This window comes from Lepidothrix coronata, unplaced genomic scaffold (genome assembly GCF_001604755.1).
Source record: "Lepidothrix coronata isolate B3197 unplaced genomic scaffold, Lepidothrix_coronata-1.0 Scaffold8, whole genome shotgun sequence".
Taxonomy (NCBI): Eukaryota; Metazoa; Chordata; class Aves; order Passeriformes; family Pipridae; genus Lepidothrix; species Lepidothrix coronata.
Window position 1 is genome coordinate 2,755,915 of NW_016690188.1, and position 25,587 is coordinate 2,781,501.

Consider the following 25,587-nt stretch of genomic DNA (forward strand, 5'->3'; position numbering starts at 1 on the left):
TTATAAATATACATCGTGCAAATACTGTGTACTAGTGAAATACCTAAGAGAGTTGTAATTATTTTGGCAAAAGAGCTTATAGATCTTCCCCTGAGTAAACTGCATGGCAGCATAAGCCTGCTGGAAGGGGAGGCCTAACAATTCTGTAAAACAAAAGCACATTAAAACAGTTTAATAAATAAGGCAAAAAATATCTGTGGGACTTACAGGGTGGAAGCTCACAAAATATTATCTTCAACAATAGGTACCACACATTTTTCCACTGATTTTACAACTAAATCCAACAAGCTGCAGCTTCTGACAGCATTAGTTCTCAGAACCTACTTTTGACAGCATTTTTTGATTTGTGATGGGCGGTTTGTTTTTGCATTGTTATGGGCTGGGTGAAGCCTAAGGGCAGACAGGCAGCCCTGTTGATAACATATGTATTTTCCAACCCTGTGATAAATTTCCCATAACTGTTGGCCTGGAACATGACTTTCAGCAACTTGACTGTTCCACATTTGGCTAAAGCAGCCTCAGTCCATTTTGTATAATAGCTCCAAGACTGTAGATGGAAGACAACCATTTTCTTAACAGCTTGCTTTCAACACTCAACTTCAGACTCCTATTTTCAGAAAACAATGACTATTGCATTCAGAAATACAAACCTCCCCAAACAGAATTTTTTTTCAAGCTAGAAATCCAAAGTCAGAAATGGAAGGTGCACTTAGAATTTGAATATCAAGGTCAACACTGCTGGTTGTTACAGTTTAGGAGGGCTTTTATTTTGTATGCAAATCCTAATCTGCATATATATTTCAGTGCTGTTACATCAATACCACTGAGAAGGTCTGCGCTGTTTTCAAAGCCTAAAAAACTTGCCTTTCACAGCTGCAAAGGAAATGACAAGAGAAGAAAAACACAGCCAGTGTATATCAGCAATTAATTCCATCCACAACTGCCCAGCTGTTTGCTCATGGAGGAACCAGCCTTCTTCCCCTCCGAGCTCTTGCCACTGAAAGCTGATCCGGCACTTTCAGAGCCGTGGGCTGTTGGTAACGCGTCAGGAATGCGCGAGAGATCACACGGAGCTGAGGAAGAAGAAATGAAATCCAGACTGGAGCGCTGAGTATCTGTGATATGAGGATAAAGTTATCTGGGGTAGAGGGCGGCAGAGGGGGAGGACGAGGAGCTGCCAGCAAAGCCAGGCTCAGCTTACAGGACGGACAGGACTGTCACACTGGCAGAGACAGGGTGGGATGGCCTCAGAAACCCCCATATCTACATCAGCTCTGCCAAGGTGGTTTTACACTGGCTGATGTCAGGTAGATTTGGGGGCACTTTACAAAAGCTGTCACTTTTATTTGGGATCATGCTTTCCCAACAAAGTTGCTATAGAGACATGGCTTCATCTATGCTGGAATAAGACTTTTTGGTAAGTAATTACTACTTATTGGTAATTATTGCACCCCTGAAGCTCCAGAACTTAAGGCAGATTTCAGCCCTTTCTTTCTTATGAATGAAATCACCCCATGCCACACTTGGGATTTCAGGAAAGGCATAGAGCATATAAAAAGAGGATGCTATCAGTAACATCAACAAACCCCACTGTGCTGAGCACCTGGAAATTTCATCCCACTTAAATAAACTCACCAGGTTACACAAACAGGTCGTTTTTTCCTATAATATATTTAAAACAACAAAAATAACTTTTTTTTTCCCCTCCCTTTACCCAAGGCAACCCCCATTTAAAAATCCCAAACTATCCATACAGATTCCTTTTTGCTGGGTAAAGCCACACACAGCAAGACTCTTCTAATATATATTACTGGTGCTTTTTTCTTCGGTCCCAACACAACCAGTTAAAAAGAGCTCCTTTGACTTCTTTGATCTTTAGTAACAGCAGGTCACCTTTTCATTGGCTGGACCACTCAATCATCTCAAACTGCACAGGTATCAGGAAGAATGACACTATTAGAAAACATCTTCACTCGGCCACTTTCAATTCCAGTACCTGAGGTAAGAAGTAACTGTCAGAGCTAATCCCTTTACAAAGAGGCAGACTGAAATACCAGCTTGTGTGTTTTGCTGAATAAACCGAGTCTGCTCAGACTACAAGTTTGCATCCCAGTGTGTAGAAAGAAAAATATTCTACAGAACAGGACTGTGATATTGTGTCCATACAGTAATGAAAAAAACGTGAGAGCAACATCCTTCTGTCAAACAAGATTGATGAAGTATTTAAACGTTACCTTTTTTAAAAAGAATCTCTACAATGTAGAGCTATGCTTCTGGAAGATTGGTATCATCTCCACAATAGCTATACAAGCAGGCAGTGTTATCACTCAGAAAATACAAAAGCAGAGGACTTTCAGTAATTTACTGAAATTTTCCCAAGGAAAGTAAATCTAAATCCTATGGTTGACTGGAAAGTATGAATTTGTACAAATGGCTTAAAACACCATGTCTTTTTTTTTTTCCCTTGGAACCAGTGACTCAATAACGGGTAAACAGAAGCAGCACAATTTTGTTAAATCAGAAGCATAGCACAATTTTGACTGCAAGCAATCTCACTATATTGTTGCATGAACAGTTCCACTGCTCCTTGAAAGCAAGAACAGCACTCACCACTTCCCACAATTTCACTTTTATCTGCTTAACACTGAGCAAATCCATTGGGGGATGATTTCTTACATTGCTTATTGTCTGCCACAGTAAAATCTGACTTTCTCATATACTAGAAACATGCATAGAAAGTTTCTGCAGTTGATCGACCCATCACATCACACTGAGCAACACCAAGACCTTCAAGATACATAGGCCACTTCTCCAAGACTTTTCTCCAATTCTTTTCACATGAAGTGCTGCAATACAAAGTATTATATTACTTATCCTAAATACTGGACAACACAAGGCAAAAATTATCCTTAAACAGCAGAACATAGAGAGGTTTTTAAACTAAAAGAAGGATTAAAGGCTTTATTAGACCTACTTCAAAATGGAAGATATTTCAGTAAAGTAGGGAATGGTGACAGTGCTGTCGATGCCTTAAAAAAACTACGTAGTTCAGAAATTACTCTCACCCCACCCATAATTATTAGAATGGGTATTAGTTATTAATTTCAAAATTTTTTCTCAAGCTGTTTTCAGCAATATTTTGATAGAAGACTGTGAAAATATTGATAGATGTTGAAAGTGGTAACAGTACATTTCACTGCATCAGTAAAACTCAGCTGAGCAGTACAAACAGAAATCACACAAGTGTACACATGCCAACTGTTAACTAAACTCAACTCTTTGCTGACTAGTCTCTTCTCTGCTACTTCTCCACAGTAAAACTCTTTCTTGTGCAGCAAATCTATCCAGGATCTATGTATTGCTTAAAAGCATGGAAGATGTGTCCCAGAAATAAATACCATGATTATTCTGCTCTTAAGGATTTACCATTTAAATTTAGACATGACACTTCAAGCTAGAGATAAATTTCAGTGACTAAGGCTGAAATTCGGATGCAGAGAGGGCTCCAAGCCTGTATACCACTTATATTCCAAAACTACACCTCACTACTACTTCCATGCAAGTCTAAGCGGCACACACTTCTCAGATTTGCTACACAGCAAAGAATTTCACACTAAAAGAATGCAAAAGGGGTTTAGAAAGTCCCTAGTTTTCACATCCAGCCACAACAAAAGGAAGCTGCTTAACTTATGCTGAACATGAACACATATCACATATGTTAGAATAATCCCTGAAATGCCTAGAAATGCTTATATTACATAATGGTTAAGGATAAACAGTGCCATCTGAACTTGCAAGAGGAGTTCATACTTTATGGTTAAATAATTTGTGAGTCACTTGGGGTGACTTATGCTTTTCTCTCTCCAAAATCTGAATCAGGAACAAAGTTGCTCAATGTCTGAAAGTTCCCAGTCTGAAAGGAAAATTCCTAAGTCCTAAAGTAACAGTTTTCATTTATCATCCATATTATGTACAAACTACTGAAACTTAACACCTTCCTGTTCAACATTTGTATTTGTGAATTCATTAGGTCCTGAAGTGCGTTTTTTTCGCCTAACTTTAGATAATTACATAACATTTGAATTCATTGTCTAATTAAGCTCTTTCTTTAGGATGAGGTGCATAATATTCTAGACTTCATTGCCTGCACCACAGGCTTACAGTGATTCCAATGGAGGCACATAATCCACAAGCAGACATCCATATTGCAGACACCTCAAGTTATGCAAGACACGTGCTGCTCTAAAACCACATGCAAGACGGAAGAAATGTGTTCGAAGAGATCACTTAACTACATTAATAACCAAGGGGGAAAAAATGAAAAATGGCAGATTTAAAAACAAGAGCCTACTCTTTAAATTCTTAAAATTCACATGCAGGATGTGTAGTACAGTTTTCTATGCATCCCACTAATCAGAGGCAAAGGAGTATTTTACATTGCCCAAGTCAACAACACATGTTACAGACTAATTCGTGGCACTGGGATACAACACAGTATAAAATGAGAACCTCATGGTGCCAAGTAAATACCAAGATCTGGCAACAGTGTGAGTGTAGACTAAAATATGCAGTGAGAAACTGTCACCAGGCACAAACAAGCTTTTGGAATACCAAGTGCAGGAGCTGCTAACATAACAATCATTAAGCGAAAATATGTGACCAATTCCTCAAAAAAAAAAAAAAAAGAAAGAAAATGTCAACATCTAGGGGATAACAAAGGAGAAAAAGTGAAGGAACAAGGAAGGGGGGAAATGTAGCAGACAAATTTTATTGGGTTTGTGATCAAAATACAAATGTACTTGATTAGGAAAATGTTCATCCATGGGGATAACAAAGCAAACAAGCTTAACAGAAAATAGTGTTTAACAAGTTCCATAAAAGATTTTTAATTCAATAATAATGCTCTCTCCCACTGTCACTAAGTGCTTGAAGCTAATGTACATCTCAAAGACTGTCTTCCGTATTTTATTATTACTGTTAAGAAAGAAAAATGAGCCAAAAAGTTAGAAAATGCATTACACAACTCACATTTCTGGACATCAACATGGTACTAGAGTCTTTTCATTTCATGTTAGCATGACATGTAAATAAACAAAGTACTCCTTTATACTAGAAATCATGGTGAAAGTTGGGTCAAAGCAACAATAAACCCCTTGCATTCATTAGCCCACTCTAAGCACCTTGCTATACTCATGGCAATAAAAAGTTCATTGCAGTGAAATGTATTGGATGTACTGCACCAAAATGTGTTTGGTAAAAGCTAATTTAAGCTCCCGTCCTCATATGACAGCTAGATGATCTGGGGCTTAATTAGCATGATTCATGACAAACATGCAACACTAAGTTACAGTGATGATGAAAGGATTTTTGAATACTTTTCTAAATCATACAAGCTTATCAGTACCCACCTACAAACATATGCTTTCTTCCATATGACACAAGATGTGCAAACTAACAATGGTGCAAACTTGGTGTTTTATGCTTTAAAGAGAATAGCGTAAATTTATCTGTATATTCCCAAAGACTGAAGAACAGATTTGGTCAAAGAAAATATTTTCATGGAAGTAACCTGACCTTTCTAGTAATCTCCACTCATTTTGTAATTCTTTGGTACAAAACTGATACACAGTTGATATACCAGCTGATGTACAGCTGCAGGTGAAGGCCTTTTGGCTGGTCTAGTAAATCTGTTTCACTTTAAAGCTATTTCATCATCATAAGGTATTAATATTTATTTCACACAAATCAGTATTAAGGTGAGGTCCTTCCCCCACAGTTACTTAGCTTTTCAAATATCCACAGGTCATCAGCAACTTTCTACACAGTTGGTGAAATGCAAGTTCTTTCTGCTTAGCATGATAAGTAGCAGAAAAAAGCCCTGTATTCAGTCTACATGCAAAGTTAAACACCTTACAGAGGCTGTACCCATAGAACATCTTGAAACCACTATTAGTCCAAAGAATCTTTTTTTCCTGATGCCCAGGATCTGATGGCAAGATGACACCTTACCTTATTTATTTTGTATCTTCTCACCAAGAAGTCTGTGTTATCAGCAACGTAAAAAAGAGTCACGCACATCCAGTCTCACATGTGCCAACCACGCATGAAGACAGGATAAAATTCAGACTTGGCGGATTTCATAGGAATCTAGTTAATGTCCACGTCCCATTCACCACAAACTAAGTTTCATTTAAATCTTGTGGATAGAACTTGACCAAAATTGAATAAACATTCACATCTAAACTAACGTATGTCAGCAGTCATAGATTTTGACTACATACAGGTCATTTAGTGTGCTTGATGCCAGACAGTTAATTTCAGTCCATCATTTCCTACTAAATATTTATTATTTGTATTTATTATTATTAATAATATTTATTTATTATCCAGTTATTTATTGACATACATCTAATTTAACACAAAGTTACACTGTGGTATAGTATACTGTTTCTGGCTGTTAAGTAAGTCTCTTTTTCACAAAGTTATATGATTATAGAACAAATTAGTGGGGGTTTTTTGCATTTGACACCAACAGCAAGTTCAATTCCACAAGCTGAAGACGAGGAGAAAGAAGAGAGTTAAATAACTGCATGTCCCACCCTAAGGCTAAAGGTCATCTATTTGAAGCACACAAATATTTTCCTCAAATAATGAGATAAACTGTATATGCCCACGTGTTTACCAATTCTGTGGTCTTTGTTCCTAATGAAACACCCCAACTTGCCTGTACAGACCTGCTGGTCTGTGGTACCCTGACTATTTCTGGAATGCTTTTAATATATTGAAATTGTGTTCACCTATTTTCCTGCCTCTGATCTCGCAGCCGCCTTAAGTAACAGATCACAGTTGCCAGATCAGTGTTGTCACCGGCAGTTACTATAAGATCTCTTGAACAAATGTTATCTACTCTTGGCAATTTGCTACATTTTTTTAATGTTCTAAAAGTCTTTTATACCAACATTTCAATTTGAGACCAATTCTCAAAATATCACCTACGAAGTGAAGTTCCTGCACTAAAATCTCTCAGGAAAGTCAATTTGGGTAAAAAATATTTAGCTTTTTTTCTGTGGCTTATCTTCATCATGTATTTCTTTTACACTTCAGGCATCTATCAGCTCTCCAGTCTGTCTGGCAGGATGTCCATTTCTGATGTACTTGAAATGATTCAATTTAAATGATTTATTGTAGGCTCTGGTATCTTTAGCAAATTGTTTCTCAGAATATCTTTTGGACAGACTTATTATACTTTAAAATTTAATTTGTGAGAGGCTTTTTTTTTCCCCTTTCTATTTTCTTCAGAGGAAACTTCAGCTTTAGAAAGATGGTTCCTCGTTGCTAAGAGAGTCCTAAAATCTGCTTTGAAACCCTCCTTACCTCTTAAAAATAAAAAGCAGCAACAACAAAAAGTTTGAAGTCTTTGATAGATGGGTATACATTTTATCCAACTTCTAATTCAGTCTTTAAAAAGACACTTTACTACTTCCAATCTTCAACTTCCTTATAACAAGCATTCTCATTTTTATGACTAGCAAAGGCAGGAGGCTGGCAGGAGAATTGCAGGGTTCAGTGCACCAGTTCAGATGTGACCAGTGAACTTTAATCATGCAAATATATTATTGGGAGCCAGGTAAGAACAGCTTTGCTATTCCAGATCTCAGTTGCCAATGCATCTAAAGCAACACTGATGCTTTCTGAAGTCACTGCCTTCTACAAGCTTGAGAGTGGTATCAGCAGCCTTTGGAAACACCCACAGAATTACCTCCTTCTGTACCTTCATGGGAGCAGGTTGCTGCTCCGAACATCAGGGTGACTTGTTCAATGTATTACAACCAGGACTGGGATTCTTGTGAGTTACAATGTTTCATAATACCATGTGTTTTGTAACTTTTTTTTTTCAAGGTACACACATTCAAAGACTGCAAACAGAATGCAAAGAGGCTTGTTCTATTGCCGTTAAATTGTAATATTTGGGGGCTTGACTGCTTTAGCTTATTAGAAGAATTAACTCAATCTAAAGTTACAATCTATGTCCAGTATAAATGGTCTATTGCTATGGAGAATAAACACATCTAATTCAGCAGTTCACTTACTGATTTGTGTAGCTGCACTACTGTTAATCCGAAAAATGTGAATAAATTGAATTTAAAATTAAGAGAATTACAGGTTACTCCAATTACTTGTATAGACAAGCTTCCAACTGAACCACTTGACATGAAACCCTCCATATCTCTACATTAAGGGGTACACACTGGGCAATAAAAGCAACTGTTGACCACTGGTAAACAGTTCCTGAATGCAGCTCACAAAGAAATCATACTTCCATGCTTTGTTAGTGATTGTTTTACCCCATCCCCCTTCAACCAAGTCTCTCCTCAGCCTAAAGATGACACAACACAAATCACACTTCCTGGCACTTCATGCTGATAACCAGCAGAGACTGGAGTGTTGGCAAGTCTCAGTTAACAGTATAAGCCCTTCAAAAGAAGCAGAATTAAGAGGAGCATCAGCTGCAAAGAACTCAGCTGACACTGTTTTAACCTGACCCAGCAAGGTACACAACAAAGCTGAATCTTAAAACTAGTTCCACATTTAACAGAGTCTTCTCTATGAAGAGTCACAGGTCATTAGCAGACCGAGAAAATCTCCATGGTACTATAATTGAACTGTTAAGTAAATCCAGCTTCAGCAGAGGGGAAACAAAAAGCTATATGTTTATTAAACTGACTTTCTAAATATCAATGTTTGCTAAGGACCTTGTAATTTCTGAATATAGTTCAATGAGTGAAGGGGGGGAAAATCCTAAAAACACAGGCTGTTGTTGCAAGTATTAAATCATTATTGAGTGGGAGAGTTTTAAGTCTTTCTTCAGAAAAAAATTCAATTTTTAAACACATATTCCTCATTCACTCTACTCAGTTTATGAATAAAGTCAAACCAGATGAAATCCAACAATCTCCATGGTAAAGACACAGTGATGAGCTAATACACATCTATCCACATTTTTTTTTATGCTCACAAAGATTCAATATTTTTAAGCCATCAGGGACAGACTTATTCCTAAACTAAAGAGCAATTAAAAAAATTAAGTGCAATGAGATAGAGATAGGGTGACACATTTAAACCCACTTCATTAATAGTTATAATGTTAGCAAAACAGAATGAGTTTACCTTTTGGAAAAAAATGTTTAAATTTAAGCTAGATCTGTTCTTTTGTAGTGAGAAGCTGAATCATTTAAAATATGCCAGTCTGCAATTTTGAATATTATTTTCAGCTTGAATTCCAGCATCACATATGAAGATCTAAAAATCTGATTACCATGTCACAATCAACCGAATAATTACATCAACCCCTCTCTGTAGAGCTGTTCTTCATTAATTCATAATTAACTGGGGTTGGTAACACAATCTGTACTACTAACTTTTAACAGTCTGCTTGCATCACCTGAAAAAGGACAATTTTTTGTTTGGTGAACCCCAGAGCTCCAGTGCTTCTCTCCCATGCTCAGCAACACACACTCCCTTACAATTCCTCCTCCTGGAGGTGCCCACCAAGCTCCTCTGCCCCTGCTGCAATTAGAGACTTTACATGAATGCTGTCTTCCTCCTCTTCCTGCCTCTCATGAAACTCCTTTATCACACGGACTGAGGAATTTGACAGGGAATGAGATATAGAAACTTTGCTGCCAGCAAACTGTTTCTGTGAGAGAGGCATTGGAAAGAGAAAATGGCAAAGACCAATCCAACACTCTTCAACCCATTTCAGGCACTCATGGGAAATAAAACAAACAAACAAACAAACAAACAAACAAACAACCCCCCAAAACAGTGAGAAAAGAATTAAAAAAAAAGCAGCACCAACGATTTAGGATTTTAACATTATTAAAATAACACCTTCAAAAACTATGCTGTCTGGGAAAGCCTGAATGTCTCTTTTCTCAATCCACACCAGAAGTCACAGCTACAGAAATTCTGTACAAACTCAAGGATTAGCAGCATGCCTGAGGGAGCAGGATCTTTGCTTCAAGCACCCTATTCATGTTTTAAAAGGCTGCAGGAATTTGAATAAGCTTCCCTCACTGCTATGGATCATAGCAGGAGCAGCAATTCTGAAAGTATCCTAGGATGATGTTTTTCTGTTTTAATTATAAATCTTCCTCATCCTCAACTACTAAGCTACTCCAGCTTTCTATCACAGTGAGACAAGCAGTGCAAGTGCTTCAAGCTTAGTCTGATTATACCACAGAAACTTTGGGTTTGGTTCTTTTGAGACAAGATAATCATCAGCTTGATGCTGAGGTTACAGAGAACCAGGTTCTATTTTGTAACAGCAATCTATACTGAAAATTATGGTGTGTTTAAAATAATAATTAAAAACACAATCAACAATCCCCCAGCTCTTTCACACATGTATCAAAGAATAGGAGCTACACACAAAGCAAGTGGGTTTTTTCCAGGAGAAAGACAACAACTGTAGAAATGTTGAATAGGATCTCCTTTTGTCTTTTTTTTTTTAATTCCCTTTGATTACTTTAGATTGCACAATATATATCCCACGATGTATTTCATTTGTTTATGAGTATCTGGGCAGAGCTGCAGTGCTTTGATGCAAGTGGTCCCAGTGAACAGCTCAGTTCAGCATGAGCACTACCACCAGCAGGGAAAGCTGGAGAAGTGGGAGAGATACAGCCTCCATACTGTCAGGAGATACAGTCATTATCCATACTGGACAAGGCTGAGACCAGCCAAGCAAACAGGAACTGAGTTCCAGAAAGTTTCTTCACCTCAACAGGAAAGAAAAAGTCCAACAAATGCAGGACTCCAGAAAAATACAGTCATCTTCATGATGAGTATGGTTATCTCTTTCCACTCCGTAGGAGAAAAATGTAGAGTGCAGGTACAGTATGAACCAATATTACTGTTTGCTACTGCAAATACTTAGTGAGAAGATTAAGTCAAAGACTCACTTTTATGCATTGAAACTTCCATGCTAGGAACAAAAAAAAGCTTCAAACTGATTCACTGTGGGGAATGAGGTATCAGATTACATGATTTCATGAAATGTGCATGAGCCCAACTCTGCATTTAATTTTGGCTTTGTTACCAGACTGCAAAACCAACTTCTTTTTATGAATATTTACTGGAAACAGGCATTTAAGGCATAAATACACTTGTATCATATATTCTGCTTCATCATTCATGCAGACAGGATTATCTACACTGACATTTGAAGAGCCTCACTTGGGGGACTTAATCAGCCCCAATTAAAAAATTGACCAAAATAAGAAGCTGACTCTAGCAATGGGGCTTAGAAAGGACAATGAAGCCACATTAAACCAGAGGATTCCAGGCCTCTAGGATGCTCAAGTATGGTTCCGTAGGGCTAGTAGCTGACAAAAGACAGAGAAGACAATTCCTCTATGTTTGCATGAAACTCCTGTATATCCAGAAGTAAACACTTATTAAACAGTTTCCCTTGCTCAAACCTAGGAAGTAGTGTGCCTAAAGGATTTCGAGCCAATGTCCATCCCAATTCCTCCTTGCTGGATTGGGAGGGTGAGGGCTGGTAGGAACATGGAGATGGATATGTTGAAAGATGCACTGGGCAGGGAGGGGAAAGCACTCAAGGGCTTGCTTGAAATAGTTCCACAAACAACATTTAGCCCCTCTCAAAAGTACAGCAGACTAATTAGGAACATGACCTTCACCAGAGCTGCTACATCCAGTGTGCAAAACAGGTATGCCCTTATATCATGCATGTGGGGGGGGGGGAGGGAGGAATGGGACAGTACAGGCTGACACTTCTAGTAGGGCACAGACAAAAGTTTGGGTCAACTCTATATTGGTAACATGCAAAAATACTTTGGTAACTGTCCTGCTCTGCTCTACTTCGACCTCTTCCTCAGTATTATGAGTAAGGGGATTTTAAAAGTCTCAATTTCTAGCAAAATGAGTAATTCTACCTGGGGCTCAGAAACATGCTTCATATCACAGAGAGGCATTAAAACTGTATTAGATAAAAAAAAAATCAACTTTATAAACTTGCTGAATCTCAAGAGTGTTGCAAGATGGTTTCAGAAAACAGCCCCAACAAGTCCCTTGAATGTTTTAATAGTTCAAGGACTGAAATTCCTCACATAAACCATGTGGGACAGCAGAAGTTAAAGGAAGTGCAGATGCCCAGGAGCCAAGAGAACACTGAATTTTATTTAACCAGGTTAAATGGTATGGGGTAATGCAGCCACACTCCCTGTATTTCAAGGAGGGCTTGAGAGTTTTATTATTATTTTTAAAAGAAAAAAATTAATTCAGGTGATAGATTTAAAAACATATTTAGATTAATCTTGAATCTTACTGTATTTTTGAACTATTTACTTTAGACTGTTCCTTAGACAAAGCAGGAAAGAAAAAGGCAATTGCTTTACCATGTTCTCCCATCATTATAATGGCATGCACCAGATTGCTGTTATTGAATAGATCAATCCCCCAGGTTACACATTCTTCTTCATCTTCAGCCTTGCCTTTCAAGTGAGCTCTATCCTTATTAAAAGGACTAGAAGCTGTCCTCAGGCATACCCTGTCTTTGAAGATGAAGCCCCAACCACATTTTATGGAAAAGACCTCTTGGTTTGTACCTCTGCCAAACTGTGTAGCAGGTTTAAACAATTATGCAAGACAGTAGATTTCAATTCCAGGCTCCTCTTACTCAGTCTCAAGTTTTAAAAATAATATTTTTCTTTCTACTAGGGCACTCCCAAACAATGATGATCCAAAGGCATTAAAGAAAAAAAGTTACAGCTTAAACAGTGTGACACAGATTACGAAAAAAGAAACCCTTCCCATATGGAAAAGCTTTAAAAATTTGACATTTCTTTTCAATATGTGTTAATCAGAAAGACAGTAGTGAATTCTGACTGCTTCAGATAGAAAAGAATCAAAACTCTTGGGATGCATTACACAAAAGAGCAATTGCAAAGAAGGAAGAACAATCCTATAGTTTCTTTTAAAACCGGACTCCTAACAGTGTTTTCTTAAATGGTTGGGAAAGTCAGCAGTTTGGAGCCAGCCACATGTTACTTATCAATGCTTCAGATGCAGGGTTAGTAAGAAAGGCCATGTCTGGTTCCTTTTGCTATTGGGAAAAATCTCTTTTGAACTCCTTCTGAGGGACTGACGGGGGAGAAAGTGTCAGGAAAAGGATCTGACAGGTTCTGCACAGTGAGGGGCAAGGAACGTCTAGAGTAAAATCTCTTGTCTAAAACGAGCAAAGAGACAGAAACCTCTCCTTCAGCACTGGAGACGCCAGATAAAATGTCTGACTCCCTTGTATCTTTTTTCCAGCCACATATTAATTCCTTTTTATGCTTTATGCCAGCTTCTCATCTTACCAGGAGCCTACAGGGGAGGCCAGTCCAGCACTGCAGGGAATGCAGCCACATTGGGACTCCATGTATATCATTGTCCCAAGATCCCAGGAAAACATCTTATATTTTAAATACCCCAAGCATCACAGAAGACCTCAATTTAAAGGTAGAACCAATCATCTGAGTGATCTTAAAGAAAAGTCAAAGGACCAGGAAATTACTCTGTTTCTTGAAATGAAAGGCATTATGGATGAACACTGCCAATATCACCAGTTTTGCTCTTGGACAGGATTTCTCTCCTGTATTTTCAATTCTGTCCAAATTACAGACCTGAGTAGTTCTGTGTCACCTGCAGTGTAAGCATAACTACCCACCAACAGGTCAAGAACTGAACACATTTCATATTTACCAGCACTGTAAGTTTCTCTGTCCTTTCTTTTCAGTTCCCACACTCTTCAAGACACCAAACAAAAACACCTGTTACTTTTTCCCTAAATCACAAAGACAAATGTTTGATATAACCAGTCTCTAAATCTGTACTAATAGTAGAAATTTGAGAAATTAATTCCATATAAACTGTACTCTCATCTGTAGCACACTGCTCTTGCAGGTGTGGTACATGCAACCTATACAGCTACAAATATGGAAACTTAGCATTAACAGGACAGAAAGTGCTAGAGTTTACAGTAATAATTCGATGCACTCTTAGTGGAAGAAGGCAGCTCAGCACCTCTCAATTTGTAATGCTCAGAAGTATAAAGTCAGCTTTTATTAATCAAAGCCATTGTCTTCACATTTTAATGAAATGGTAATATTTTTACTCCTTCCTTGCTTCTGCCTCACAGCATTCCATTTGCAAGGTACATGTAGCATTTCACAGGTAATATTTCACAGCAAATAAAGGAAAGAAAGTTTCTCCAACTAAAAAAAAAAAAAATCCAAGTGCTAGCAACAGGATTATTTTAATATAGTCTTTTTAGTTACATAACAGGCATGAAAATGCAAGTTATAACACTGTCTTATTTTAATCTAGGCCTGAGGAGCTACAGACAAGAGTGGTAGACAAAAAATACTTCAGATAAGAGATTAGGCATCCAAATCCCTAAAAGTCTGCACTGTAAGAATGCTTGCTGCCTATCATTATAAAAATGAAGAACACAACACAATATATGCTATCTATACCACAGGAACACTTGTAAGACATAACAGCAGTGTCTGAAAAAGGTATTAAAAAATCCTCAGTTCCTCACTTGTAAATACAGGCTGCTGCTCAGGTTCTGCCACTTTCTTACTCCTCCTTTTGCATCTTTAGGAACTGTACATATAAAAGCTAACTGATGTGCAAAGTCTGCTAACTACTGTGAAGAATGTCAAAGCTGCAAGCTTTGATGATACTTATCAACTAGTCCATGCATCCCACTGTACAAATAGGGAATATCCACCTCACTGTAGCTGGAACCAGCAGGACATGTTGTTATCCTTATGCATATGCAGTTCCATTACATATTTAGAGCAAATATTATGCAGTACTGTTCGGACTCTTGCACACACCCCAAAGCTGAGGTACAATTTCATCCCACAATGAGGAAAGTATTCTGTGCAACATTAATGAGATTATTGTGAAAGTTTTTTTTGTCTGTATATAATGGCCAGTCTTCGCGAGCGAAGATTTGGGAAAGGTCATTAACCCTTCGAGCCTGCGCAGTGGATTTTTTTTTAGGTGAGACACAGCGTGCGCTGAACTGAGCCCACCCTTTAATCCTGAGGTTCATCTGCCGGGGCCAAGCAAACTTGGACAGTGGCAGTGAGGTCCCCAGGACGTAGGTAGTGCCAATTTCTGATTCAGTTCCCTCTCCCCCCTTAAAATCATTACACTAAATGATCAGCAGGAACACAGCCAAGAATTCAGACAGTAAAATTTTTTAGGTACCTTGATTTTTTCCACAGCTCTCCTTCTTTCTAGTAATGTAGTTGACCTGTAAAACAGAAGAAAGAGATGACTGACTTCTGGTAGACTTTTGAATATTACTGGAATATACTGTACACTTAAAGTATTGATGCAACATTCAGTTTCTTGAACTCTTTTCAGATTTTTTCATTGAATTACATTTTGTTACCATATAGTGCATTTTTCACATACATAAATCTCATTTAAGAGCATCTCATTGGGAATCTTGCCATTTACCAGGTTCCAAACCAGAAAGTAAAATCCAGACTACCAGCCTCACTTTTAAAATAGAGCGTAACAGCCACAATCCACAATTCCTCTTCTAGCCCAGCAGAAGAACTGAACTTCAGAGCAGTCACTATGCTGTGGGGCAGGTGGGGAACCGGGACAGCGACACAATACCCCCCTTTGAGGGCTGGCGTGCAAATTCATATGGAAACAACTGCCTTGCTCTGACCCTTTCCCACCACTGAGCAGGGATGGGTCTTCCTCTTGCCTTTGTCTTCTAACATGAAAATAAATTAATAAATAAAATAGCAATTGTTTATTTCTTTCATCTTTCATCCTCTCGGTCTTTGAGTACAAGTTGTCTTCAGTCAAACCTGAGAAATCATTTCCATCACCTCCCCTTTTCCCTGAACTGTTCCGCCAAGGAAAAACAGCTGAATTTCCTGGGGTACAGGGGCCAGACTCCTTGATTTCATACATATATACAAAACATATGCTACATTTTCTTTTTTAAGATCTATACATGGCAAATTAGACATTTTATGCATTGTGAAAACACCGAGCTCAGCCAACCATCAGGCATGGCTGGTACTTTTCACCAACCTGTTAACCCATTTTTATTCATCAGGTTGTAACAGTCTCTTTCAACCGTCCCCAGCTTTTCCCTTTTACTCTTTCATGACTTCATTTAGTATCCTCAAACATTACTGCTCTAGGTTTTCTACTATCATACTACAAATACTTCACCAGTTTCAACATTCCAGCAGGTTGGTTATCCTGTTCCCCATCATCACTAATAGCTCAGTTATTCAACGTTCTCTATGAGTGTCAGGAGTAAAGAACTAACTTTTGAAAAAAACAGGGTACATAAAAATAATGCAAGTAGAATTATGCAAAATTACCGTAAGAGATTATTGCCACAAGATTGTCCAAAGCAAAAAACAAGCTTCCAAGAGAAGTTAAAATGTTAGTGCACATGTGCTCAAATTGTCTATTTTCCCTGAATTATAGTTACAGAAAGTCAATTCCTTGCTCACTTGAAAAATAAATGTTGCCACAGTATGGCATTATTTTCAGCACGTCTGCATTTAGGAACGAACAATGTACTTACACAGTGTATTAATACAGGTAAACAGCCACAAAACAATTTCACCTACTTTTAGACTTGAGAGGAATATAGATTTAGGGGACAAAACTGTCTCTATCCAGGTGCTCTGCATGGGGCTTGGGCATATTTGCTTATTTTGCTGTCCTGCCAATGCTCCCTGGCAGAGCACACAAAGTGATAGCAGTGACTGGGGAAAGAAGAGGAAGTGTGTTGGCATCAAAATGCCACATTAAAGCAGGAGTACTCCACAGCATCAGGAATTTAAACACTTTAACGTGACTGTTTATTCTTGGCATGAGTACAGTTTATTTTTCATCTACTTCACACTGCTAGAGATAAGGGAATGCTATTTTTATGCAAGTTCCTGATATGTTATTTTAAGCGTAGCTGTCACCAGCAAGAAGAGACCCCCGTCTTGCAGGCTAGCAGCTACTGTTTCCAGAGGGCATCAGTAGACCACTCTCAGACATGAAAATTTGATAGTCTCTCCAATTTTGCCAGCTTCAGGTCTAATAGCACTGGTTGTTAGAGCACAGAGATGCCCATATCTGATGGTGTTTGACATGCTTTAGCCTCCCTAGAGTTGCAGAGCACTGCTCACTCTCCCATGGGGGCCAGTGGAGCATGGGCATCTTGCTCAGCTCTGTCCCCACCTCTGGGCACTGGGGGAGTTGGAGATCCTACAGCTCTCAGTAAAAGGAGGCAGTCTGGGAAACTGCTGAATCCAGGAACCGTGACACTCCAAATATATGTGCTTTTGAGCAAATTTTTTTTCTGCCCTTTGTCACAAGCTCTTTGCTACAATCCCTTCCTTCTTCTCCCTCTTTGCGACCCTTCTCCCTATTACCACTCAATGCACTTTCACAAGCTCTTCCTCCCATTCCAATTCAAAATTCTCATTATTAAAACAACAACAAAAACACTTGACAACTGTGAAACTACTATGCTGTTTGGTACCATGACCTTATTCACTCTGCTTAATCCACTGGGGTCTTTTCACCCTGCTCTACACACCCCTGGAGTATGGGCAAGAAACTCTTTGACGTAGGCACTGGCCAGGAGTTGTCTTCACTGTGCTTGTTTAGGCTGTATTCTCAGCTTTTTTTCATCAAAATGACTCTATGGCCAAAATAAAATTATACAATCAGTAACAAGGGATGCAGATCATATCAAGAACTAGAAAAAGAAAATCTGGAAAGGAGTAACAGTCACACACTAAAGAACAAACTCAAAGTCAGCTCTCAGATCAGGGAAAATAATAACTGAAATACATTCTTGGATGAATAAATTAGGAAGAGAGATGGACGTTAACTCAAGATATGACAAATATTGAACATGAGCAGCTTCAAAAAAATTTGCAATACATCTGAGTAACTGTGTATGTCAGAAATCAGGCATATTACACAAATCTTAACAGGATATTGAAAATGCAAGTACAAATTAAATGTTACATGAGGGTTTCAGCCTATAGGACAAAACAATTTGTGTGTCAGAGATACCATTTATCTTCTTGAGAATTAAAGTGCAAAAGCCACTTGGTTACTTGAGAGCTACCACTCCCTCGGTCAGAGAAGCAACATTTTAGAGCTGCATCCAGAAAGTACGAGTAATCATAATGACAGATAGTTCAGGAACTGATGGGATATCCCAAAGAAACATGTCCTGGAATGAAATTATAATCTTCCTCAACTACTCATATTATAATGGCTGATCAGTGTGCAATAGGAAAATACGCTTCTGGTTTGAATCCAAACCTTGAGTATAAAAGCAAAGCTCTAGTAAATATTTAAGAGAATTTTGAGTTCCAAACTGAAAGGCTAGCAACTAAGTTCTTTTCTTTTTAACAAACAAAACCATCAAAAGATTGTGCAAGTCTAAGAGCCCTTAAGGAAACAATTGGGAATTTTTCATAACATGGTATTTCCTTATACCACTGGCCACAGGAATGCAAACAGTTCCACCAAACAGAGATGTGTTCATTGGAAACAACTGACAAGCTAACCATGTTTCCATCTTTTCCACTCTCAGCACTCAGCATACAAAACAGATGATATAATAGAATACAGAAGTATCATACCAGGGCCACAAGACATCTTTAACTCAGCACCTGAGACTTAACAAGAATATATTTCTCCTGACGTTTAGAGAGAGAACTTATGTCTAATTATTTAGCATCTTATCTAAACAAAATTTATGTTTCTACTGCACTTTCTATTTATTTGTCAGATTTCCCCCAAATAACGTTACATCCCTTTTAACCAGAAACAGATCTCTAGCCCCAACCACAAATCAGCACATCAGTAACAAGACTCACTCCCGCAGCATTCCCTGACAGTAAGTAAGGCAGGTGAGGCTAGGGAGAAGCACTGGCACAAAAACATGGGTTTTTGCTCAACTTGGTTAGTGAAAGCAAAAGCAATGCTACTGGTAGTACACCCTTTGTATCTTATATCCTCTGTGTAATTCCAATGAATAGATTTCCACGCCACCTTCTCCATTTGGGATTATTATTTGAGCGATGCCAACTGACACTGCGAATCCCTCCAAAGGAAGCTGGAAATGTTTGTGTATATGTTCAGGCAATGGCACCCTTAGTGCTCGCAATCTACTGGGCTTCAGACCTTACATGAGGAGACAAAGTATCAGAGACACTTCAAGGGAAAGGCAAGACAAGACTGACAAAGACAGCTAATTAACAAGTCACTATCGCAGAGAAAGCAATTTACACTCTGTGCTGAGCTCCATGCTGTGAAGAGGGAAAAGGAGAATAAATGAACATAAGCAATTGTAAAAACAGAGAGTATTGTCAGAATCCAGGAGGGGACCAGGAATGCCAAAAGGTGCTACATCAGCACCCTGACCAATATCTGTCATTGCAAATTTGCAACTAAATTAAGGCAAGATTATAATCAGAGCTACAACTGGACTTAATTCTCTCCATTCAAGCTGAAGGAAAGCAAGGAGAAGAAGTCATAAAAACAGAACAAAACTGAAATGTGCTACAAAGAGACCAAATTGTTTTCAAAAGAAAAAACCAAAACAAACAAAGTCCATGAAAGACACAGCTTTATGGAATTAGTTTGCCAAACAAGTCAAGAATTTTGGATAGTAGAAAAGACAGACAAATGTCTTAACTTGAGATAGAGATGTAAAAAGACTTTGCTTGTGTGGAAGTGTTTACAATCCATGGCAGAGAGATTATTTCTCTTGTAGTTAAGGAAACCACTCCTACAATTACAAGATTTCAAATTTTGGATTTCCCCTTTTAGGAGGGAACACGGGAAAATCCTCCATGCTCTTCAAAAGGGAAAATGGGATATGGCTGTGATGTCCCATGTGTAGACAAAAAGGGCCAAAAGTATCAACAAACTCGTCCCAATGGCACCAGGGAGGAAGAAACATGTCCATACTGTACTTCAATCTTCTGAGATAATCAATAATAAAATAGTCACTGATTGCAAGTCTCCCATAATATTTTCACATACAAAACCATTTACCAGAAGTTACTAAACAGGAAGCTAAAAATTTCAAGCCAGGCTTTATTTTAACTGTTGCATCTCTTAATCTTTTCTTTCTATAGGAGATGCACACTGAACTCTTGAACGCTGACCTTTTGTCACAGTACATTCATGATTCTGGAGAATTCAACTTTTTTCAAGTCAAACCCATTAACTCTCCCCTCCTTTTTAGATGATTCTGAAGATCTAAACATAAGTCATGCAAAGAAGCAGCTTGGTTTAATTATAATAGTAGAGCAAAAATTATTTTTCCAGTTATCTTGACTAGATAACCAAAGCGTGTTACACAACCTTGACTAGTGCCAAAGCGTGCTGAGATTTAGAACACTACTCAAAAGCTATCTTTTATTTTTATTACTGTCAGTGTCCTAGAAAAAAAACATGTACCAAAAGCTTTTCAATTTAATCTCACTGGTGATGATATAGAGAACTACCCAAACTCTGCAGACCGTAAGGTAAAGTCAGTAGAACACATCACGGATTTCCATAACTAGAACATAATAATACCAAGCTATGCAAGAAATTATTTGCTAGTTTTCATTAAAATGCCCATTTCATTTTTATTTTTTCCTACAGTCACTGCAACAAGATGCATGTTCAGAATGACAAGAAACTACCGGGCAAAGTCCATGTAACATTCATACTCAGGCTGAATTAGCACTACCATCAGTGGAAGCTTTGGTGTTGATAAGGAAGCAGAGACTGATTTTAGAAAGGTGGCAAAAATCCAAGCTATTGAAGAATATCTGAAAAGCTTTAATTGTGTCTTCTGGCTGAAATAAATACATGTGAAAATGAAGGCACTAATTCACACTCATCTTATGGGTTATAGTTTATGATAATACTTGTTATTTCATTTTACCTCTGTCATCTGATAAATCCCACTAATAAAAGCCCAATGCTCAACAATTTGGTGTTGTACAGAATAGAGCTGCTGTCTGGTAGCTACCTTAACCACTTTCTCAGGAAGACTGTAAAATCAGTTTCAGGTGAGGTATTTTAAATACTGCATTATTAAATTTCACATAAATACAGTCCAAGCAATAGGAAATGGCACTGTCAGAAATCATCCGAATGGCCTTAAGATCCGGATGCCGGGTACAGTTCTGCTACAAGCCTCCTAAGTGGCCTCAGAAAAATCATTTCTACGTTATATATTTCTGCTTCCTTTGGTCCCTTAAAATGAGGTGAAGAGCCTACTGAGATTGGCATGAGCAAAGGTGTGTGTTAATAAACTGCATCTCTTTCAGTAACAGGTACTTCAAACCAGACAAAACACAAATGCCAAGTGCAGCTTTGAAAAGGCCTGTCAAGGGGAGGTGGACAGTGCTCCTTCAGCTTTCATTATGAAAAATGAAAAAGCATAGGTTAAAGCAACAGAAAAGGTACAAGCATCAAAGTTTCAAGAAAGGAATGGGCACTTCAAGTAGCAAGACCTCTGCTTCCTTGGGATCCATCTCTCACAGAAGGAAACAAGACCGACTTCCCAACTCGCTCGGGTATGTGCACTTGAAACACCGTTCTCTTCGACTTGCATGTAAAATATATACTTACACACCTGCAGTTACAGCAGTGGTCTGCCCAAGGATACAAAGCAAGGCAAGACTCATAGGGACTCTTTCCAAGTCTTCATATTAAATAACAATAAGACCTGGCAGAGTCTCATGCTACATTTCATTTCACAGCAATTTTTTTTGCAAACTGCCTTTGCCACTTCATCTCTAAAAAATGTCTGTTTGGGATGTTTTTACTAGGAAGTAATTTTTGCTAACTTGATGCTTCGACCACCTGAGAAGCCACTGATTCTTTTCTAATCTCACCTTTTCCTTTAATACTGTTTTGGTTTTATTACTGAATCATTGAATCCACAGCACCTCTACACCTCCACTCACACAGTTTTGTCTTTCAGCTCTGAACCTCTGATTCTACTACAGCAATATTACTTCTGAGCATTTCCAGCAGGGTTTACTGGCATTCTGCGGCACATTCTGAGACTGTTGAAACTTGGCTCATACTGTGCCTGCAAACAAGAAGAGAATAGTGGAAATCAAAGTGAAGGCCTGCAGCTGAAGCTTCAAGGGGCTGGAGAGGATTTTCCCTGTGCTCCCAATAGTGATTAGGACACTTAGCCCAGTCACATCAAGGCATGACACAACTTCTCAAGAGGAATCTCTGTCTGACAACAGCTGACCAGAAGATGTTTCACAACATAAACTTCAAAAGTATGGAATTATTTTCTTCCAGTATTAACTTACGGATAAAGCCGTAGCTGGATTCATGACACCACCATTACTGCAAAACTAATAATGTTCAGTGTACATACAGATCTTAAAATATTTTTCCTCAGCTACAAAGTACTGAACTCCTTATTTATTGGAACAAGCTGTATTTGGAAGTTAAGATTATGATTTGTTTACAAATTGACCAACTTCTGACCAACTGGTAAAACAAAAACACACTTTCATCAGTATTCTTCCTAATTAATTCTGACATTGTGAACAGAAATGTTGCCTCTTTATATTCTATTTAATCATGCTCCTGAAATGGTCAATCCAGGCCCCAAAGCTTAGAAAGGATAGAAACCAACTACACTTTTTTTCCTTTTTTTAAACTCTTTATCTCACTTGTTCACTTTTGACTTCTACACAGCTTAATTCAGCCAACCTCCACCCTAACCCCTGGGAGCATCTTGTACTTTCCAGCCATCTGGACTGTATTTACATTACTAAGAAGTAAGTCAAACTTGTTCATGAACAAAGAAAAACCTCCTTACTATCTTTTTGTCTTGTCTGTGCAGTTATTTTCTAAGTTCTTATTTTCTCAAAAAAAACTATTGTTCTCTATGAAGAGCTCACACAATCTTACTCGTGAGCTCTATTGATGTCATACAACTTCTTTGCTTACCATTTTCTAGTGCTGCCTTAATAAAAAAAAAATTAAAAAATAGAAATTATTTTTTTTCCCCTCAGTTTTCACCTTTTCGTCACAAAAGTCCTTACAAACAGCATGAAAGTTCACGTATGATGGTTTAGGATAGAAGAAATTGTACCAAAGTGTTTATTCAGAGAGTTTTGCAAATGAAGTGAATTATTGCCAAACTAAGATCAGAGACAAACTTTAAAAGGAACAGAGACAAACATTTACTTTTGAACTTGTACCCATTTTGATGGTATCCCTCCCCCTGGCAGCAACTGCTGCATCTCAGCTCCTCCAGAAAAGAGGGACATGTCATTTTTTTAAATGATATTTTCATCAAAATATCTATGCTGTGACCCCTCTCCCAAAACAGTGGATCACATGTGCTGAGGAACACTCGCAGAAAAAGCATAAACTGCAGAAGACAAGCAACTGCATCAAACTGGTTTTACTTCCAACCACATGTTCTTAAACCCCACCTACTTTTATCTGTTTTTATCTGAGCTGCCATATAAGTGTGCCTTTTAGTACATTTTATAACCCTATTTTTCAAGGCACACTATCTCTTTCGATCAAAGGTAGTCAACTACAGATTATCATTAAAAGTTATTTTGCAGACTACTCTGCTCCACTTGATACGCACCAGAAATCTGCATCAAGTTTAAATGAAAGCCAGATTCGTGCCTTTGTTACAGGGAAAATTAATGAAAGCAATGAGCAATACTTGACATTCAGCTTTTTAACCAGGAATTGAAGGTTCTCAATGCTTTGCAATGCTTGATCCAAACACCTGATTAATTTCAAATATTAATTCAGTCTAATGAGCTAATTTAATACCTGCATAAGGGAAAAATGCCAGTGTAGAACTATAGTGTAACAAATTAGAAAACACATACTAGGAAGAAAAATATCTCTCTACAGGGGTGATTGCTTAGCTGCTGTTTATTTTCAAGTTGAACCTCTGAATTTAATTCAACAAAGTGAGCTTTCAGAAGCATAATGACTTGTAATGATCATGTTAAGTATCTTCTTGTCCCTTCAGCAACTCTTCTGGAATACCAAGGAGTACAAGTTCAATTACAGATGTGTAGGAGGCTGCATACCACCGGTACAGTAAATTCATCAGAGCAGGAAATATACAGTAGAGAGGTAACAGTGAATTAAAAATGTAATGAATAGGTCCACTATTCATTATTCAAAAAATAACTACTGAAATAACTCAGCCAAACACTACCACATATAAAATAACGCAAAAGCTCTGGACACAAATGCTTGAACCAGCATAATTAAGGGTACAAAGCTGGGGCAGAAACACTTCCCCTGCCAACATTTACCTCTTCCACATCTGTGAAAAGAGGACTTAATGCAATATTAACAGAACCAAACATTCTGCTTCCTTGCATTCATAGATGCCAGTTTCTAGACTGATTCAACTGTCCCTTCCCATTTTTTACCTCCTCATCTCCAAAAAATCTAAAAAAGACCATCAGTATGAATAAACACAGTTTGTCATTAAAAGTAGCCGAAGTGAAGATGCAACATTATTTCTGCTTTAGGGAAGCACTGCCAAATTACTCACCAGAAAAAAAAAAAACCAAAAACAGGACATCTGTTATCAGCTGAGCGATACCTCTACTAAGAAGAACTTCTCCCCTCCATGTGATTTCAAGCTGTTCAAATTTTGCCCATACTTCGCAATACTTTTTTCTTTTTGGAGTGAAGACATGGACAATAATCAATTAGGCAACTGAACTTCCTCTTCTTGAGACACAAGCTGAATGTTTCATGCAAGCTACTAAAAATAAGTTTTACTTCCAGCAATGACAACTCCTTGCAGCTTAATCAAAGGAATAGCAATCACAGCCTAATGGGCTCTATTCTCTAGAACAGCCGAGTTGGAAAATGATCAGTAAGAGAAGATTCACTGCAGAGAAGAGAAGAAACTGCAAAGAAGTGAAGACCAATATATTTGAAATTAGTCTGCATCGATTTGATTTTAGAGGTTTCTAACATACAGAATATGAAGTGACTTGATGCTCAGTCCACAGATACGTTATGAAATCAGTTTCTAAGGAAACAGAGCAGAATCTGAGGGAACAAAATTTCTGTGTTTGTGCTGCTTCTGTAGCAAACACAGCATCAGCTGCAGAAAGCACAAGAAGCAAAATTCCTCCAAACCGATTGAGGAACCTTGAGCATCCTAAACTAGCAATTTAACTGGCAGCCTCACTGGTGAGGCACATGCATCTATTTGAGGAGGGAGAGCACAGGGTGTAAGCAGGATGCACACCAGCTCACTGCCAGTACCAGCCTACTCCTCTCAACTGCAGTGCAGGAAGAGACACTAAAAATAATACCTCTGGCACTTAATATAGTCTGCTCGTTCATGCATGCAGAGGCTCCTCAGTGACTTCTAAAAAATATGACTGCCCACGTCTCATGGTTCCTCTTTCAGAGAAAAAACAAATTTATAACTAGTGAGGCAGCAAACTTTTCTGTACAAGAACT

The 25,587-nt window shown here is 38.2% G+C and overlaps 1 protein-coding gene across 3 annotated transcripts in view; it reads right to left on the reverse strand.

The window, feature by feature from the left end:
- ADD3 (adducin 3) overlaps positions 1-25,587 on the reverse strand; it is a 98,072-nt gene that overhangs the window by 48,998 nt on the left and 23,487 nt on the right. For 2 of the 3 annotated variants that reach the window (XM_017804047.1, XM_017804051.1), the window contains exon 2: positions 15,292-15,337. The exons of the other annotated variant lie outside the window; for it this stretch is intronic. The gene's annotated coding sequence lies outside the window, so the exon portion shown is untranslated. The remainder of the gene's footprint in view (positions 1-15,291; positions 15,338-25,587) is intronic. 3 annotated transcript variants of the gene reach the window in all.